The following is a 19,038-nucleotide window of genomic DNA, read 5'->3' as shown; positions in this document are numbered from 1 at the left end:
GGCTTATCTCACTCACATTTTTGAAGGTAGAAGTCTGACCAGCATAGGACAGACTCTGGTGAGGACTCCCCTTTAGCTGTGTCACCTCAAGTGATTCTGTGGCAGGAGAATACGCCGTAGCAGGAAGAAGGAGAGCAGGGGTCTCCAAACCCTTCCAATGATATCCCATCAATCGACCTTAGGATTTCCTACAACTCCACCTCTTGTTTGTTCTGTTTTGTTTTTGAGACAGGTTCTCACAATGTAGCTCTAGCAGGCCTGGAACTCATATAGACCAGGCTGGCCTTGAATTCATAAAGTCCTGGAGGCCTTTGCCTCCAGAGTGCTGGGATAAAAAGGCCCACATCTTTTTTTTTTCTTCTGTGTATGGGTGTTTTGCCTGCATGTATGTCTGTGCACCATGTGCATGTCTGGTCCCACAGAGGCCAGAAAAGGGGGGTTGGATCTCTTGGGACTTGAGAATTGAACCAGGGTCCTCTGGAAGAACAGCCAGTATGCTTAACCACAGGATCTTACTAAGTAACTTGGGCTTCTGAATGCTGAGATAATAGGCATATTCCACTCTATCCAGTGGCCCCCTGTGGAATACCTCACCACCTCACAATACTGCCACCATCCTGGGTGGGGACCAAGCCCCCAGCACATCTTTGGAGGACATTCCAACCATAGCAGAAGGAGTCTAACTGGAGGCTTTCTGCCTCAACACTGCTGTGCCAGGGAAAGTTGCTGGCAACGGGTGCTGCTAGCCATACAGTGCAAGAGCTGGGAAATGGAGAAGCTTTGCATGCTTTCGGGGCCAGAGGCAAATTGCAGCTGACTACTAGGTGCTGCTGGTAACTGCATCAGAAAGGGGTGCACAGGGGTCCTGGGACCCTAGTCACTTTCTTTTTCTTCCCTGTCTTCCTCATCTCTGCTTTTTCTCCTTCTTTCTAGTGCTAGGGTCACAACCATGGCATTCATTGCACATACTTAAGTGGGTGCCCTGGCCCTGAGATAACATCTCCAGCTCTTTTATAAAAATTATTTTTAGATTTGTTGATTTATTTTATGTGTCTGAATGTTTTATCTGCATGTATGCACGTGCACCAGGTGCCTGCCTGGTGCTTATGGAGTTCAGAAGAGAGTGTTGGATCCCCTAGAACTGGAGTTATTGCGTGGTTATCAGACACCACACTGGTTCTTGGAATAGAACTCAGGTCCTCTGCAAGAGTAGCAAATGCTCTTAACTTTTGAGCCATCTCTCCAGACCCCGTAGCCCCCTTTTTTGGTCAAAATACCGCCCCACTCCTTCCTTTCCTCCCTTCCTCCTTCCCTCCCTCCCGTCCTCAGTCGAACTCAGGAGGGTCGGTGCTAGCTTCCAGACTGGCAATGTGAAATCCCCTTAGCCCTTTCTTTGGTGAAAATACCTTCCGCTTTTCCTCTCTGCTCCCATCCCGCCCTCCTTCCTTCCCTCCCTCCCTTCCTCGGCTGAACTCGGAAGGGTCGGCGCACTAGTTTCTAAACTGGCAATGTGAAAGTCCCCCATTTAGCCAAGCACTGGAGACATTGCAAGTGCTCCAGGCATCTGCTAAGATGGCACACGAAAAAGCCAAATCCTGCTTCAAGTTTCTCTCCACTGCCCTCTACTGGTAATGCTCCAGTACCACCTGGCGAAAGGAAAAATATTTCAAAGAATCGGCTCCATTTTCACGGAGTAGACAAAGGGGTTGAATTTGAAAGCCAGGGGGTGGGCGGATTGGTAGGTGGTAATCTACCCCTTTGACCGACCAGCTTCCGTGTACACCATTCTACACACATCTGAATTTGTACTGTCACAAACAATGAATAGTCTCCGTGTTGCACAAAGGGGCACACACAGAGTGAAAGGACTTTGGCAAGGCAATTCTCTTTTCAAAAAGGGTGTACCTGAACCCACCAACAGGGGCCAACAGGGCTCCCGTGTTTTCTCCCTGAAGTAGGTGGTACCTACATCTCATCCCATTAGTGGGTGACTTCACAAATGGATGCGATCGGCTAACTGGCACAAAAAGAAAGGGGAAGGAAGGTTCGGGAAATAGGAGTCCTTACAGGCTAAGTACTTTTGATTTTTAAAAAATGTTTCTCGCTGGGCGGTGGTGGCGCACGCCTTTAATCCCAGCACTCTGGAGGCAGAGCCAGGCGGATCTCTGTGAGTTCGAGGCCAGCCTGGGCTACCAAGTGAGTTCCAGGAAAGGCGCAAAGCTACACAGAGAAACCCTGTCTCAAAAAATCAAAAAAAAAAAAAATCAAAAAAAAAATGTTTCTCACTATCCCCCCTCTTTATTATACATTTTTTTCAACCTTTGCTAGCACATGCTGGCTGTTTGAAGTCTCTAGTAACAGTAAATTATTATTATGATAAATGATGACTTAATCGTGGTTTAAAGTGGTACCTTAACCAAGCCGTTGATCTTGCTCAACTGGAATGTGAGGTTTTTACCCTGGCCGGAAATTCTATTCTCTTGACCAGAAGGAGTTTTGTCTTAACAGGCCTTTACTGCTATTTTACTGTCTTTCCCTTCTGAAAAAGTAACCCTATAGGAGTTTAGGGACCAGATTAGTAATCAGAATCCTCAAAACACTTTTGGCATCTTTGGCCTCTGGCAAGATGGGGCTGCCACAGTACCAAGGACATTTTTTGGCTTTTACTCAAGAAGGAAATTGGTTGGTTTTCTTTGGGGTCTTTTTACCCTAAATAGCCTGGTCAATTTTCCACCTCCCATTCTTACCATCCCTCTGCCTCTGCCTCTGCAGAGGTAACCCGAACTGCCGTTATAGAATTTGGGCAGTGACTGACTGGCTTCTTCCAGTTGAATTTGGGGCATTTGGTATGGCAGTTTTGGGTACCCCTCCAGGGGGCCTAATTAAAAGACTCCAACTGTCAGATATAGGAAAGGAAGTCCTTGCTTGGTGTCTGGAAAGAGATGTGAGGGAGAAGTAAAGGCAAGAGTTAGCCTAGGCGGGGAGACAGGAGAAGCCAGAAGAGGGTATCCAAATCAAAGTCCAGTAGTCTCTTCGTGGGCTCTTACGAACATCCACCTACCGAGCTCCCCACTTTTCTTTTGGCTTCCAAGGCTGGACTCAGCATTGATGAACCCTGGACCTGCTTTCAGCATTCTGATAACTGTTGGAGTGGCTAGAATCATATGCGGTCCCTTCCAGATGGCTTCTACATAGGGAGAGAATGAAATGCAGTCATCTTTTAATTTTAGGTTCAAACAAGAGTGGGCATATCTCTTTCATCAGGCAGGAGCTGCAGTGATCCCAGGTCTGAAATCTTATATCTGGGCAACGGTTTTCTTATTAAGCAGAAAATCACCAGTGAGAAATAGTTGTCTTAAATAACATCTCATATGCATTCAAGTCTAATGTCTGGGGAGTATGAGTCCTTGAACTGTCTTAAAAATCATATCAATCATTTTAGTGTTTGATTTTAGTTCTTGCTGGGTGTTTAAGATCAGGTCTTAAATCACTTGTTTCAAATGTCAAGGCCAGTTGAGGATCTGATCCTCAAAAGCCACTTGGATTTCTTTTGTTCCATCTATGTGAAGATGAGTCAAAGGACTTGCTTGAGTGTGGTTTTGCCCTAAAGTGTGAATATATATGAAGAAAACTTCCTCCACTTTGTAGACTGAATACTGATTAGAGTTCACTAGGAAGGGGTCTCTAAGGCCTCCCTGAACAAGAGAACAGGTGACTTTCCATGTCTTGAAAGCTGTCCCACAGATCCCTGGGACCTAGTTGACCTCGGCCTGGCAAGACGGAAAATAGTTTCCATTGAAATCCCTCTGAGTACATTAGTGGTCAAAATATTGAACATCCAGAAGATCAGGTACACCACCAGGCTGGTACTTTCAACTACTGTGTAATACTTAGATAAAGCTTGGGCAAAACCCAGACACTTTTAAGTAAACTTTGATTATTCATACATTTTTTTTTTTTTTTCGGTTTTTCGAGACAGGGTTTCTCTGTGTAGCTTTGCGCCTTTCCTGGAACTCGCTTTGGAGACCAGGCTGGCCTCGAACTCACAGAGATCCGCCTGGCTCTGCCTCCCGAGTGCTGGGATTAAAGGCGTGCGCCACCACCGCCCAGCTACATTTTTGTTCTTTAAGCCAGTCTTTGCAATTGTTATTGGGAGCAGATCAATAGGTCTACTGATTTAAGCAGAGGTTTGACATCAATATATTGAACTTCGAACTTAGAAATTTTAATATCATTGTGGTGGTTTGAATGAGAATATTCCCCAGAGGCTCAGATATTTGAATCCTTGGTCCCCAGTTGGCGGTACTGTTTGAATAGGTTGGGGGGTGGGGTGGCCTTGCTGGAAGAAGTACGTCACTGGGGCAGGCTTGGAGGTTTTAAAAGTCACATACTGTTCCTAGTGTTTTCTTGGCTTCCTACTTGCAGTTCAAGATGTGAACCCTCGGCTTACTGTTGTAGCTGCCAAGCCTGGTGCCTCTGCTCTGCCGTGATGGGCTTTTATCCCTCTGGAACCTTAAGCCCAAAGAAACCTTTCCTTCTATTAGTTGCCTTGGCCAAGGTGTTTTATCACAGCGATAGAAAAGGAACTAACACAACCATATGCGACATCTCTAAGTCTCATCCTTTTCATACCGTAAATAACTTACTCAGAGCTTTCTAATTCTCTAATTTTCTTTTCCATTCCGGAAATATCCAGACATCTTCATCTTTGTACACAAATCCTTCTTTACTAAAACTGTTTACAGTTTTACATCCTGCTAACATTTTCTTTATTTACTGGTTTTCTTTCTTATTAATTTATTCCCATGAGACATAAACACATTAACAGATAAATTTACCGTTTGTTGTGAGAATTTTCTCCCTGGGGAGGGAACTAAGAAATGTCTATTCTTTTCTCGTAAAAGCCTTACAGAACATGGTGAGGGGTTACTGACAGGAGTGAGGATGACGTGAAAGCAGCCATGCCGGAAAGTCTTCATCCAGTATGTGTGATGGTATCCCCATAGCCACATAGGCATAGCCACCCTCTCCCGGGTTTTTCCCAACCTATATACTCTGACTCCCCAAACCATGAGGCTGTGTGTGATTAAGGAAGAATTGCATACAACTGGCTTGGAGGAGAGGCTGTATTATACTCAGGTGAAAATCCAACAGTCCTCCTTACCCGCTCCTTCTAGGAATGAACATTTGCAATCAACAAGCCACAGCTGACCTTATGAAGATCACAATTGTTTAGCTTATAGGCTAGTGTTATGCAATATGAGAAGTTGAATCCAAACCACATACATAGGTTAATGTAATAAATTACTATTACCTGTGTATATACTATTAAACTATGAGCCTTTGTAATTTTCCAGGTAAACCTTATAGAAATCACAAGACAATCTTTATACAGTCATATACCAAAACCATGCTTTTTGGTCTTGTAATTGTTGTTTGAGACAGGGTCTCTCTCTGTACCCCTGGTTGTCTTGGATTTCACTATGTAGACCAGGCTAGCCTTGAACTCAGAGATCCACCTGCCTTTGTTGGTTTTGAATAAGTATATGTAGCAGACACATGGATGTGTAAAAGCTATAGCAGAACATAATTGTTTACAACATTCATCAAGACTCAACTAAGAAATCCCTGCTAAAACTATGATGGGGAGTTACCATTGAGAGATTTTAGACAGAAGATCCTCTCTACCCTATCCATGTATAAGCACTCCATTAGCTGCTCTTAAAAAAAAAAAACCACAGACATCTTTATATTATGAAATAAACGTCGGTGTACCAAAAAAGGGGGTGTTCCTTCATAAAACTGAAGCCCATTGGTTTACACTGGATAGAAGGTTTGCAGTTGAGTCCAGTGATAACTGGATGGATCCAAAGCACCTGTCTTTCTTACAACATGTATAGATTTGTCTTATCATCTGTTGGGTCATGCACTGGAAAATGAGATTAACAAGAGAACACACACACACACACACACACACACACACACACACACACACAATTAGAGTCCTCTGTGAGACAGAACATTTTATTTTGAAGGGTCACCCTTTGATATTTTTAAATCTTATGAGGTCATGGGTGAGTGGCAGTCTGCTCCCAAGATCAAGGAGTATCAAGGCGACAAATGAGTCTGCCTTTACCAATGTCTAACCTGGGACCCTCCATAGCTAGACTTGGGATGATCAACTCCTTGGAAGCATGTATTCACAATTATTTTGGGTGTGCCTGCAAATGGAGGCAGACAACAAGAAGAATTTATTAAGTACCCTCCCTTCTATAAAGGGATCAAGTTGTAGGATAATATAATGATTATATGAGGCAAGAAAATCTTGGTTCTTTTGTGGGTTGAACTCCAATGTTCCCCTTTAAGCATTCCCTCTGTAACCTGTCAGTTGGTTTTACATTTCTCAATCTAGATAGGGAGGCAAGCATGATAGCAGAGTGAATTTCCTTTTTTTTTTTTTTTTTGGATACAGTTTCTTTACAGCCCTGGCTGTCCTGGAACTCACTTTGTAGACCAGTCTGGTCTCGAACTCACAGAGATCTGCCTGCTTCTGACTCTCAAGTGCTGAGTTTAAAGGCATGTGCCCCCATGCCCAGCTTGTGAATTTCCTTTTATATAGAGGTCTACCAGTCAAGCAATATGGATTTGAAAAGCCACATTATAATTTATGACATGCAGTCTTGGATTAAGTATCTGTAACTTAAAGGAACCCAGAAAATAATAAAACCTAAAAGAACCTGGAAAGGATGGCACCAGCCCATTCTTTTCCTTAGCCTGTCAACGTCATTGGACCTGGAAAGTGAAAACAGTAGCAAAGCAAATGCACCCAGGTAGAAACAAAAGCACAAAACAAGCATAGAGCAAAAGCATCTCAGGAAGGGAAAGAATGCGCACAGTCCGAGTGTGGGGCCCAAATTACTCAGGGTCCAAGAATCTGAGCTTGCTTTACCCAGCAGGGCTGCAGAAGGCGATGATTTGACCATGGATGCAGTTACCAGGTGTTTGGAAGGGTCTGCACTTGGCTGTGCAGTGTGCTTTGATCTAGCGAGGGGGAGGGCTTTTGCCCTGCCCCTTGGCATTGTTATAAAAAGTCCTTTTGAATAAACAGAAAAGACCGTTGGGTTTTGATCCAGGACCTCCCGAAGCTATCCTGTGTTTCTTTCTCCTCTTTGCCATCTTTCTATCTAAAGGTTTCTTATCACTCTCTCCTCCTCATAGGAATCCTTTTAAAAGGATGGGAGCTGGCCTCCCACATCAGAGAAAAACAGGCAGGGAGATGCCAGGCAGAAGGAGCTGGCATTAAAACCCAGTACCGCCTGCATCTCCAGCTCCCTGCCCAAGCAGGAGTTCTCCTTGTCTCCAAGAGTTGTAGCTGATGCCTGGCAGAAGCATGTCTAACACTTGACAATCCATCCTTTGAGTCCTGGTTGGGATGTGACTTCCCAAGTTTTCTCTATCCTACTGCAAATTCACACAAACTTGCCAACTTTAGCTATTTCAAAAGATCAGCTCCCTTTGATACCTGGCTAGTGTTGGAGGCATGTGGCTGGGAAAGTTCTTAAGTCCCCTCTGGAAACCAGTAACTATATCATGTAAAACAATGGCTGTCAGAAGTAGATGATGAATGCAAGTTTTCTATGAGAAGTTCAGTGGGAGATCACTGAAGTAGCTGCTGATGCTCTGGGTGAAGAGTGGAAGGGTTGGTTATGTGATCTGAATCAGTGGCGGAAACAACAAACAAGGTTTTCCCACAAAGCAAGGTATCTTGACTCACGGCAGAGTACACTTGCTGTTGAGTAAGAAGTATTCCTGTTATAGACCAAGGAGAACTGGAGAGAGGAAGCCCATGTCTTTTTGAAGATGCATTGTGAATCCAATCTGAGTGTTCTCAGTTTGTTTACACAAGACCCACAGAGAGAGAGAGAGAGAGAGAGAGAGAGAGAGAGAGAGAGAGAGAGAGAGAGAGAGAGAGAGAGAGAGAGAGAGAATATGTCAAGACTGACAGATTGACAGATACTACTGTGCCTTGATGGTTGGGGCCCAAAAGAACTAGCAGAATCTGAAAGCTTTTCAATCTCTCTAAAGAAGATGATGTCCACCAATATGTTGTCAGAAGGCCCTTAAACAAAGGAGGTAAGAAGCCCAGGAGCAAAGCACCCGAGATTCAGTGTCTTGTTACTCCGTGTGTCCTGTGATACAAATGCTGGCCTAATGCTCTGAAGGGAAACCAGGAGGAGGCTGCAGAATACGCAAGAGAAGGAGAGGAAGGAAGCCAAAGCCAAACCCGGGGATGCTGAGAGATCTAGGCTGTCCTCATGGAGAGCTTCTAAGTCTGAGTTCAATCAGTAATAAGTCTTTATGAATAAAAGTAAGGGAGGTAGAGAGATGGCTGCTCTTCTAGAGGACCCAGGTTCAAGTCTCAGCCCCCATATGGCAGTTCATAACTTCTGTAACTCCAGTTCCAGGAGATCTGACACCATCACATAAACATACATGCAGGCAAAACTCCAATGCCTATAAATAAAAAAAAGTAAGTTTTTTTTTAAAAGTAACAAATAAATTATCAGATACTGACTATAAAAAATGGGTGTGGTGATCTCCTGAGGGCTCAGTGGTACTGGGAAGTGGCTGCACTAACCAAGATGGTGGTGAAGTCACATGGCCTTCACGTACTAACCAAGATGGTGGTGAAGTCACATGTCCTTCACCATCATCATGATGGCGCTAACCAAGATGGTGGTGAAGTCACATGGCCTTCACCATCATCATGATGGTGCTAACCAAGATGGTGGTGAAGTCACATGGCCTTCACATGCTAACCAAGATGGTGGTGAAGTCACATGGCCTTCACATGCTAACCAAGATGGTGGTGAAGTCACATGGCCTTCACCATCATCATGATGGTGCTAACCAAGATGGTGGTGAAGTCACATGGCCTTCACATGCTAACCAAGATGGTGGTGAAGTCACATGGCCTTCACCATCGTCATGATGGTGCTAACCAAGATGGTGGTGAAGTCACATGGCCTTCACCATCGTCATGATGGTGCTAACCAAGATGATGCCATATCATGTGATGTCTCCATCTTGATGACATCACTAACCAAGATGTCACATGGTTGTCAAGTCACATGGCTATCTCTATCTTTATGATGTCACCAGTCAAGATGGTGACAAACTACATGGTTACATATAGTGAGCTTTGTTCCATGATAAACTGAGCCCATCCCCCATCTTGATTAATGATTGATATGGGAGAGCTCACTATGGGTGATGGCACCTTTGGGCAGGTGGTCTTGGGTTGTATAAGAAAGCAGGCTCAGCAAGCCAGTAATCAGCATTCCTCCATGTCTTCTGCTTCAGTTCCTGCCCTCAGGTTCCTCCTTTGAGTTCCTGTCCTGACTTCTCTTCATGACATAAGCTGAAATAAACCCTTTCCTCCACAAATTGCATTTGGTCATGGTGTTTATCACACAAATAGAAACCAAATTAATACCAAAATCAATTTGTTAAATTTATATTTATTACTAATTTAGTAACTTTGCATGACACTTTTATTAAGTTGGAAAAGCAGCTGCCTGGGGCCATGTGATCTAACCACACCAAGTGACTGTTTTCCTCCCTTCCCCCACATCAGATTCAAGGTTTTCCAGGACCTGGGGTAAGAGGTCAAGAAGGGAGGTCCCATGCCTAGAGAGAGAGAAGCTAAGATAGTTAAAGTTAGGTTTTGGAGGTCTCTTGAATTACTCAATCTCTCCTTAGTCAGAGCAGGAAGGGTTATGTTGAATAGGATGGGGGGAGCCTCTGGAATGACCAGAGGCGTCGGTTTCCACTGTCTGGTAGAATATATTTCCTTTCTTTTTCTTGCTGCTTGTTTTGTTCTGATTATTTCCCATTCTAATCCTTAATCCTTAGATGCTCAGTACTCCATCCCTAAGGAGGAAATTTCTTACATGTAAATTGAGAGTCCCTTAGAGGCATGACCCCTAACTCATTCACTCTCAGGCAACAGCTAGAATATCCCAACTACTAAGGAAATACTTTGCTATTCCCAGCAGCATTTTCTACTCTTGGCCTGTGCACAGACTTGCCTGGTCACCATGGTGCTAGCTTGGGCCCTTTCTTTCATTGCCAGGAATCTTTTCATAATGGAATCGTTATTGATCCAAGAATTAGTTCATCCAAGACCTTGGGAGCCACTCCAACACAGAAGGGGACACCTATTTCCCAGGGGAGGGAATCTGAACACTCTCCCAGATAGGTTTGAAACCCAGGATGAACCTCCAAATTCTTGGACACAGTGAATATTTTCAGTGTCACACAAAAGAACACAAAAGCAAAAATACCTTGCCAAGGCAATTCTTTTTGTAAAAAAAGGTTGTAAAGAATGAAAACGAGGCTAGTAACACACCAGGGCTCCTGTCTTTTATCTCTGACATAGGTGAGGTTTCACAGTCTCACTAATTGGTACAATGGGTGAGGGGAAGGTTTGGGAAATATGAGTTCTTGCCAGGCTAACTATCATTGTGCTTTAAAACAAAAACAAACAAACAAAACCCTTCTTTCTCATAGTATATAAAACAACTTTATTTCTACCTAACAAGATATGGTGGTTTGAATGAGAATTCATATGTTTGACTATTTGGGTCTCAGTTGGTGGAACTGTTTGGGAAGGATTAGGAGGTGTGGCCTTTTTGGAGAATGTGTGTCACTGGGACTAGGCTTTGAGGTTTCAAAAGACTAGTGCCATTCCCAGTGTCTCTGTATGCCTCCTTTTTGAGGATCAAAATGTAAGCTCTTTGCTGTTTCTTCCACTATGCCTTTGTTCCACCATCATAAACTCATCTTTTAAAACCATAAGCCCTGCCAGGTGGCAGTGGCACACACCTTTAATCCCAGCACTTGGGAGGCAGAGGCAGGCGGATCTCTGTGAGTTCGAGGCCAGCCTGGTCTCCAAAGCGAGTTCTAGGAAAGACGCAAAGCTACACAGAGAAACTCTGTCTCAAAAAACCAACCAACCAACCAAACAAACAAACAAACAAACAAACAAAACAAAAAAACATAAGCCTCAAATGAGCTTTTCTTTTATAAGTTTCCTTGGTCATAGTGTTTTATCAAAAAAAAATTAGAAAAGTAGCTAAGACATGTTAGTCATCTCGGGGGTTGGGGATTTAGCTCAGTGGTAGAGCACTTGCCTAGCAAGCGCAAGGTCCTGGGTTCGGTCCTCAGCTCCAGAAAAAAGATATTCATCTGGTAGTACATGGTATCATACTCCTGTAATCCCAGAACTTGGGCAGACCAGGAATTTAAGGCCTCATTTACACAGAGTTTGAGGCTAGCCTGCACTACATGAGATCCTGTCTTTTTTTTCCAAGTCAGGGTTTCACTGTGTAGTCCTAGCTGTCCTGGAACTCAATTTGTAGACCAAGCTTGCCTTGAGCTCACAGAAATCCACCTGCCTCTGCCTACAGAGTGCTGAGGCCAGAGACCCTGTCTTAAACAAACAAACCACAGAGATATAGTTATCTTTACATAAGACAAGAATTAACCTTTTCACCAAATCAGAGACAAGTTCTAGGAATCATTGTATTCATCTTTCTCATCAATTCTCTCCTCCATTTCTCTAAAGAGATTAATTACGTTTTCATTATTTTGTGTGTATGTAGGGGGGAGGGGGGAGGGTGTGCCACAGCACCCAAGTGCCTGTTGTACTTTCTCTCCACCATGTGGCCCAGGGAGATTGAACTCACGTCAGTAGACTTGGTGGCAAATGCCTTTGCCCACTGAATCACCTCACCCCTCCTCTATTATTACTTTTTAAGCCTCATGTATTTAGGCTGGTTTTGAACTTGCTAGGCACTGAACTTTTGAACCCCCTGCCACCATCTCCCCAGTGTTAGGCATGTACCCCCATCCCTGGCTTATGTAGAGCTAGCGATCTATCCAAAGGCTTCATGTGTTAGACAAGCAGACACTCTTCCAACAGAGCTACATCTCCATACCCTCTCAATGCAGCCTGGCTGGCTTGAAATTCACTATGTAGATCTAACTGGCCTTGAGCTCATCAAGATCTGCCTATTTTTGTCCCTTGAGGGCTGAGATTGAAGATTTGTGTGCTCCACCACACCAAGGACCTTCTAAGTTTTTTTGAAACAAGATCCCTCTCACTATGTAGTCTAGGCCTGTGGGGAGGCGAGGACGGCCTGAGTAAATGTGGAAGGGTAAATGAAGCCTTGAGCGAATGTGTATTATTGACAAGGACCAAGGCCTCAGATCCAGAGGAATTGGCAAAGCCTTCCTCAGGTCAGTCTCAGAACTAGCAAAACCCTCCTCTGGTCCATGTGTAGATGTTGGCAGTATATGCTAAAGCTGGCAACTACAGCCTCCTCTTTCCCGATAAGCAACCCAAGACAGCTTCCCAACAGAGGCTTCCTACTGAGACTGGCTAACTCCTCCTTCTCATGCTGTACAGTAAATACACTGAGGTTCCCGGTTGTGCAGAGTCGGTGCTGCTCCATCAGAGCCAGCACAGTCCACTTGATCCCAGTTTTTCCATATGTAGATCTGTGTGTCCTTTCCTTCATTCCTTCAGCATCCCAGTCAGGTCTCCAGGACAAAGCCATGCTAGACACAGCATAGGCTGGCCTCAAACTCATAATCTTCCTGTCTCAGCCTCCCAAGTTTTGGGATTACAGGAATATGCTACTGTGCTATGACAGATATATCTTTTTTTTTTTTCAGGGCTAAGGACCGAACCCAGGGCCTTATGCTTGCTAGGCAAGCACTCTACCACTGAGCTAAATCCCCAACCCCGAGATATATCTTACTAGATGGAAATAAAGTTGTTCTGTTGTATACTATAAGAAATGGGTTTTAAAAAATTAATTTGGCTCATCATTGCCTATATAAATTATTCCTCAAATTTAATCACAGTTGCACTGAGATCACCCATTATCTAGAGAAACAACTATAAAATCAGCTTCCAACAACTGTTTGTATATAAAATGAAAATAAGGAGAAACATTTAGCATGTCTAAATATATGCACAAATCAGCAAAAAGCAAGTAAAGCTACTATAACACTTAGTTTTGTGATTGATGATGAGGTTATAATTAATATAATTATATTAATTAATATATATTAATATAATATTAATATTAATTAATATCTGTTGTGAAACAATCCTTTTCTACACTATGAATATGTATTACTCTCATTGGTTAATAAAAAGTTGACAGGCTGGTAGCTGGGCAGGAAGTTAGACAGGAAAGCCAAACTGAGAATGATGGGAAGAAGGAAGACCCGAGTCAAGGGAGACCAGCCAGTCACCCAGGAAGTAAGACATACTAGAGAACAGGTTAAATCCATGAGCTATATGGCAACACATAGATTAATAGAAATGGGTTAATTTAAATGTAAGAGTTAGCTAGTAACAAGCCTGAGCTATCGGCCAAGCATTTAATAATTAATATAAGCCTCTAAGTGATTATTTGGAACCAGGTGGTCAGGAATAAGTATCTCTATCTTCTTTCCTGTAGTATCCATTCTGCATTTGTCCTGTTTTCACAAAGAACCTCAAAAGATCTTTTGTACCCAATGGAGCCACCCAAACTTACATTCCTAAAGAGCCCAAGTTCTTGATCATTCTACCTGTTTTTGGTTGCTATAGCTCTTAACCTTTACCCTGGGCACTGAAGTACTAAAAAGCACAGTAAATAAGCTTCTGGGGTCCACAACTGGTCCTTGCTTCCACTGTGTAGCAACTGTTCATTTTCCTCTTGGTAATTAGGATCAACAACTGAAACCACAGAAATAACCTTTTTTTTTTGAGACAGGGTCTTACTATGTAGCCCTGGCTGGCCTGAACTTGCTATGTAGACCAGGCTGGCTTCAAACTCACAAGATCCTCCTACCTCTGTCTATAGAGTGATGAGACTAAAGGTGTGTGTCACCATGCCAGGCTGAATTAATTTTTAAATCTCTTTTGCCTGTAGTTTCACTAGTATAAGTAACCCCAGATGTCCAAAATGTTTGTCCTTCCATTTTGGTGGAATCATTTTTGTGCCTTTTGGTAGGAAACATCTAGTTCCTTGGGGACTAAGATTTCCAAACTGGTAGAGCTCAAAGTTGCTGAGCCATGAAGTAAAAAACTCTGAGTGGGTTACTAATTGTAATACTGAGAGTAGCTACTCCCATTTGTACCTCTTGATTCTAGGAATACATAAATTTTGGCTATGAAATAGATGGTATTACATAATGTTCTCTAGCTTGAAGTATATTTTATATCTTAAAAAAATCCGTCTCAGTTGGTTCCCCACTGGGATCACAATGGACTACTTAGCAAATGATTCCATCTTTCAGTTAGGCTAGGTGCTTTAGGATGGTGTGGTGTATGATAAAACCAGTTAATTAGTTAATCATGAACCCATTACAGCTCGTGCTTTGCTCTGAGATGAGTTTGTGGATCTGGGGCAATACTATGCAGAAGAGTTCACACATTCTAGAACTTCTGCTGGCAAAAGTACTATGGGCAGGGAAGGGAAAACTATCTAGAATATTTTCTCTACTCCTCTGAGGATGCATCTCTGTTCCCTTTAATGACATTAGAAGTTCAATATAGGGCTGGAGAGATGGCTCAGCAGTTGGGAACACTGGTTGCTCTTCCAGAGGTCTTAAGTTCAATTCCCAGCAACCACATGGTGGCTCACAAACATCTGTAATATGATCTGATTCCCTCTCCTGGTGTGCATGAAGACAGGTCACTCATATACATAAAATAAATATTTAAAAAAAGAAGTTCAATATAATGTCCACCTACCACCAGGTGATGGCTGGTGGGTCTTAGGGGAAATAATACCACATCAGGAACTATATTATAATCTCTCCTGGTTGGTAGTTTAGGCACGTAGTAGTAATACAATTAACTATGACATCCATGATAAGGGGCAGGTCATGTAGTTAAGCCCTAGCCCAATTTCCATCCCTGTTAGTATAGAAAATTTGTCCATGTACCTATTGAGCAAATATTGGGGTGAAAGAGTTTTTTTTTTTTTATTTTTGGTTTTTCGAGACAGGGTTTCTCTGTGTAGCTTTGACTGTCCTAGAACTCACTCTGTAGACCAGGCTGGCCTTGACCTCACTGAGATCCACCTGCCTCTGCCTCCCTGAGTGCTGGGATTAAAGGCATGTGCTCCACCACTGCCCAGTGAAAGAGGCTGACTAACATTCACAGACCACATAGTTTTGTTCACTGGAATATTTATGTATTTTTATTTATTTGTTTATTTAGGTTTTTCAAGACAGGTTTTCTCTGTGTAGCTTTGGAGCCTTTCCTGGAACTCCACTCTGTAGCCCAGGCTGGCCTTGAACAGACAGAGATCTGCCTGCCTCTGCCTCCTGAGTGCTAGGGATTAAAGGCGTGCGCCACCACCGCCCGGCCTTTTTAAATTTTTAATATATAATTTATTTTTATTTCATGTGCTTTGGTGTTTTGCCTACATGTATGTGTGAGGGTGTCAGAAACCCCAGAACTGGAGTTTCTCCAGCCCTGGATTATTTATTTTCATTCTGTGAGTGTGTGTGTGTGTGTGTGTGTGTGTGTGTGTGTGTGTGTGTGTTTCCCTGGTTCCTATGGAGGCCAGAAGAGGGCTCTGGATCCTCTAGAACTGAAGTTACAGATGATTGTGAACTGCCATGTGGGTGCTGTGACTTCAACTTAAGTTCTCTGGAAGACCAGCCAACACTTTTAACCACTGAGTCATCTCTCTGGCAGTGGATTATTTTTGGTTAGCATAAAAATGGGTTTCCTTGTGACATTTTCATGCATATAAATTATGCTTTGTCTTTTTTCACCTCCCTCTTGCCCTTCCCTCCCTTCATTCTATCCATCTTTGTGGCCTCCTTCCTCCCCTTTCTGCTTTCATGACATTTTATTACCTTCTGTTCCTCTATCTACATATGTAAAACTTAAATACATATTCTCATTTCAACATGAAAGAAAACTTGATATTGTCTGAGTCTGGCTTATTTTGCTTAATATAATGATTTGCAGTTCCATTTATTTTTCTGTCAATGTCACAATTTCATATTTCTCTATGGATGAATAAAATTCTAGTGTGCATATATACTATACTTTCTATGATGTATAACTTATTTCTATTACTTTTTATTCATTTTAAAGTCACCACACAAAAGTCAGTGGTGTTTCTTACGGCATTTTTCATGCATACATGCCATTATCCTTTCTTTTAGTTGTCCTATCTTATTCCCCTGCCTCTCTTACTGGGTTCCTTCTGCTCCCCTTCTGCTTTCAAATCACATGTTGTCCTAGTTTAGCTTTTATTGCTGTGATAAAACATTAACCAAGCCAGGTAGCGGTCATGGCACACACCTTTAATCCCAGCACTTCGGAGGCAGAGGCAGGCAGATCTGTGAGTTCAAGGCCAGCCTGGTCCACAGAGCGAGTTTCAGGAGAGACAAAGAAACCCTGTCTCGATACAAAACACTGACCAAAAAATTTGCTGATGAAAGGGTTTGTTTCATTTTACAAATTACAGTATCATTGAGGGAAACTGAGGCAGGAACTCAAGTCAGGAACTTGAAGCAGAATCCACAAAGGAACACTTTATTGGCTTGCTTCCCTCGATGATAGACCGTAACCTGTAAGATGAAATAAAATCATTTGTCCCCAGATTTGCTTTTGGTCAACGTTTTCTCACAGCAACAAATAACAAAGTAGGGCAGATTGTTATGGGGAGTGGGGTGGGTCTTCTCATACCAACCAGGACAATTCAGGTGAAGCCCTTTACTCAGGTGATTCTAATTTATGGCAAGTTAATGTTAACACTTATCATTACCCATGTATTCTATTATCCCTTTCCCCTCTTCTCTCCACCCCGCCCCCCCCCACCCCCCGCACTAAGATCTCTTTCTTCAACGCTCATGGTCCTCTTTTTAGTTTCATGATACACACTTAAATCCATGTTCCACATATGAAAGAAAACATACAGTATTTGTCATTCTGAGTCTGGATTATTTTGTTTAGCAAAATGATTTTCAGTTCCATTGATTTCTGTGCAAATGGCATCATTTTTACCTTTGTGGCTGAATAAAATTCCACTGTGTATGTACTACATTTTGTTAATGCATTCATTCGTTGACAGACACCTAGGCTGGTTTCCTATCTTAGCAATAGTGAAGAGTACAACAATAAATAAACATGGGGTACACATATACTTGTGATATGATGACAGCCCCTTAGAATGGTATAACTGGGTCATAACGATAGTTCTGTTTTGCTTTTTGGAGGAATCTCCATGGAGATTTCTGTAATGGTCACACCAGTTTACATCCCTATCCACAGTAAACGAAGGCTTCCTCCTGTCCCACCTTTGCCAGCATTTGCTCTTTTCTTGGTATTATTCATTCTGACTGGGATTTGGAAACTCAGTGCAATTTTAGTTTGCATTTCCCTGATGGCTAACTTTTTGAAACGTTTCAAATATATATCTGTTCATTACCTATGCTCATATCTTCAAGTGTTTTATTTATGCTTTTCTCTAGCAGTTTGAATTTCATGTTTACATTATGGTCTTTGGTCCACTCTGAATTTATTTTTGTGCAGGTTGAGAGATATGGATGGATGGATGTAATTCCATTCTTTTACATGTGGATATCCAGCCAATAGGACCTAGAGAAGAAATATTCTACTCCACCATTCACGTGTAAAGACAAACAGAGAGAGAGAGAGAGAGAGAGAGAGAGAGAGAGAGAGAGAGAGAGAGAGAGAGAGTTTTCATTGAACATTGTTTTTTTTTTTTTTTGGTTTTTGAGACAGGGTTTCTCTGTGTAGCTCTGTGCCTTTCCTGGAACTCACGTGGTAGCCCAGGCTGGTCTCGAACTCACAGAGATCTGCCTGCCTCTGCCTCCCGAGTGCTAGGATTAAAGGTGTGCGCCACCACTGCCCGGCAAAGGTAAACATTTTTATACATTTCTTATTTGCATTTCTTCGTGAATCTTATGTTTTTCTTCTGTTGGGAAGTTCCTTTCAGCGATTTAAGGGAGCTGGAGAGATGGCTCAATGGTTAAGAGTGCTTGCTGTCTTTCCTTCCATATGACCTCAGTGAAGTTCCCAACATCCACATTGCGCAGTTTACAACTGCCTGTAACTCTAGATCTATAAGGGCTCCTACAACCTTTTCTGGCCTCCTTGGGCATTTGGATCCATGTGCACATTAGCCCCACCATCACTAATATATACACATAAAAGTTCTTTAAAACCGATATTTTTAGTAATTTGAGAATTTCAATGTAATTTGATCACATTTACCGCCAATCTCCCTCTCTACATCACATTCTCTCCTTAAAAACCAACCAACCAACCAACCAACCAACCAACCAACCAACCAACCAACCAACCCAGCCGAAGAGTGGTGGCACATACCTTTAATCCCAGCACTTGGGAAGAAGTATAGTGGGTAGTTGTCTGTGCCATGCCCTGAAGCACTGCCCCTAGTGAGGCAGCAGGGAGCTGCTAGGTACCTGCCCACTGGGCGAGGCCCGGACTGGGACTCTTAAGACCTGGGGTGCCAGTATGCACTCTTCTCTTCTGTACCTCATGGTCTTGGATGCTGGGGTGGATCGGGACAGAGATCTCCAGAGAACAGCGCTGGACCATGACTCACCTTTCCGAGTTTCTGCTACAATCCCTATTTCCTGTTTGTGGGTTTCCTGTATCACGAGTTAACCCCCCAATAAATTCCTATAATCATTAAGCTATTTCCGTGGATTGGTAGCGATTACAGAGGCAGTTGGATCTCTGAGTTCGAGGCCAGCCTGGTCTACAAAGCAAGTTACAGGTTAGCTAAGGCTATACAGAGAAACCCTGTCTTGAAAAAAAACAATGAAGTTAGTCCTATCATCTCACCTATTGTGCCCATGACTCACCTCCTTCACTTAAGTTTTCTCACTTAACTGGGGATTGGGCCTAGGCTCTCACACATGCTAGCTTTGCTATCATCACTTTAGCCCCTGCATTGT

The sequence above is a fragment of the Peromyscus eremicus genome, chromosome X (genome assembly GCF_949786415.1).
Source record: "Peromyscus eremicus chromosome X, PerEre_H2_v1, whole genome shotgun sequence".
Taxonomy (NCBI): domain Eukaryota; kingdom Metazoa; phylum Chordata; class Mammalia; order Rodentia; family Cricetidae; genus Peromyscus; species Peromyscus eremicus.
This window is presented reverse-complemented; position numbering follows the sequence as displayed.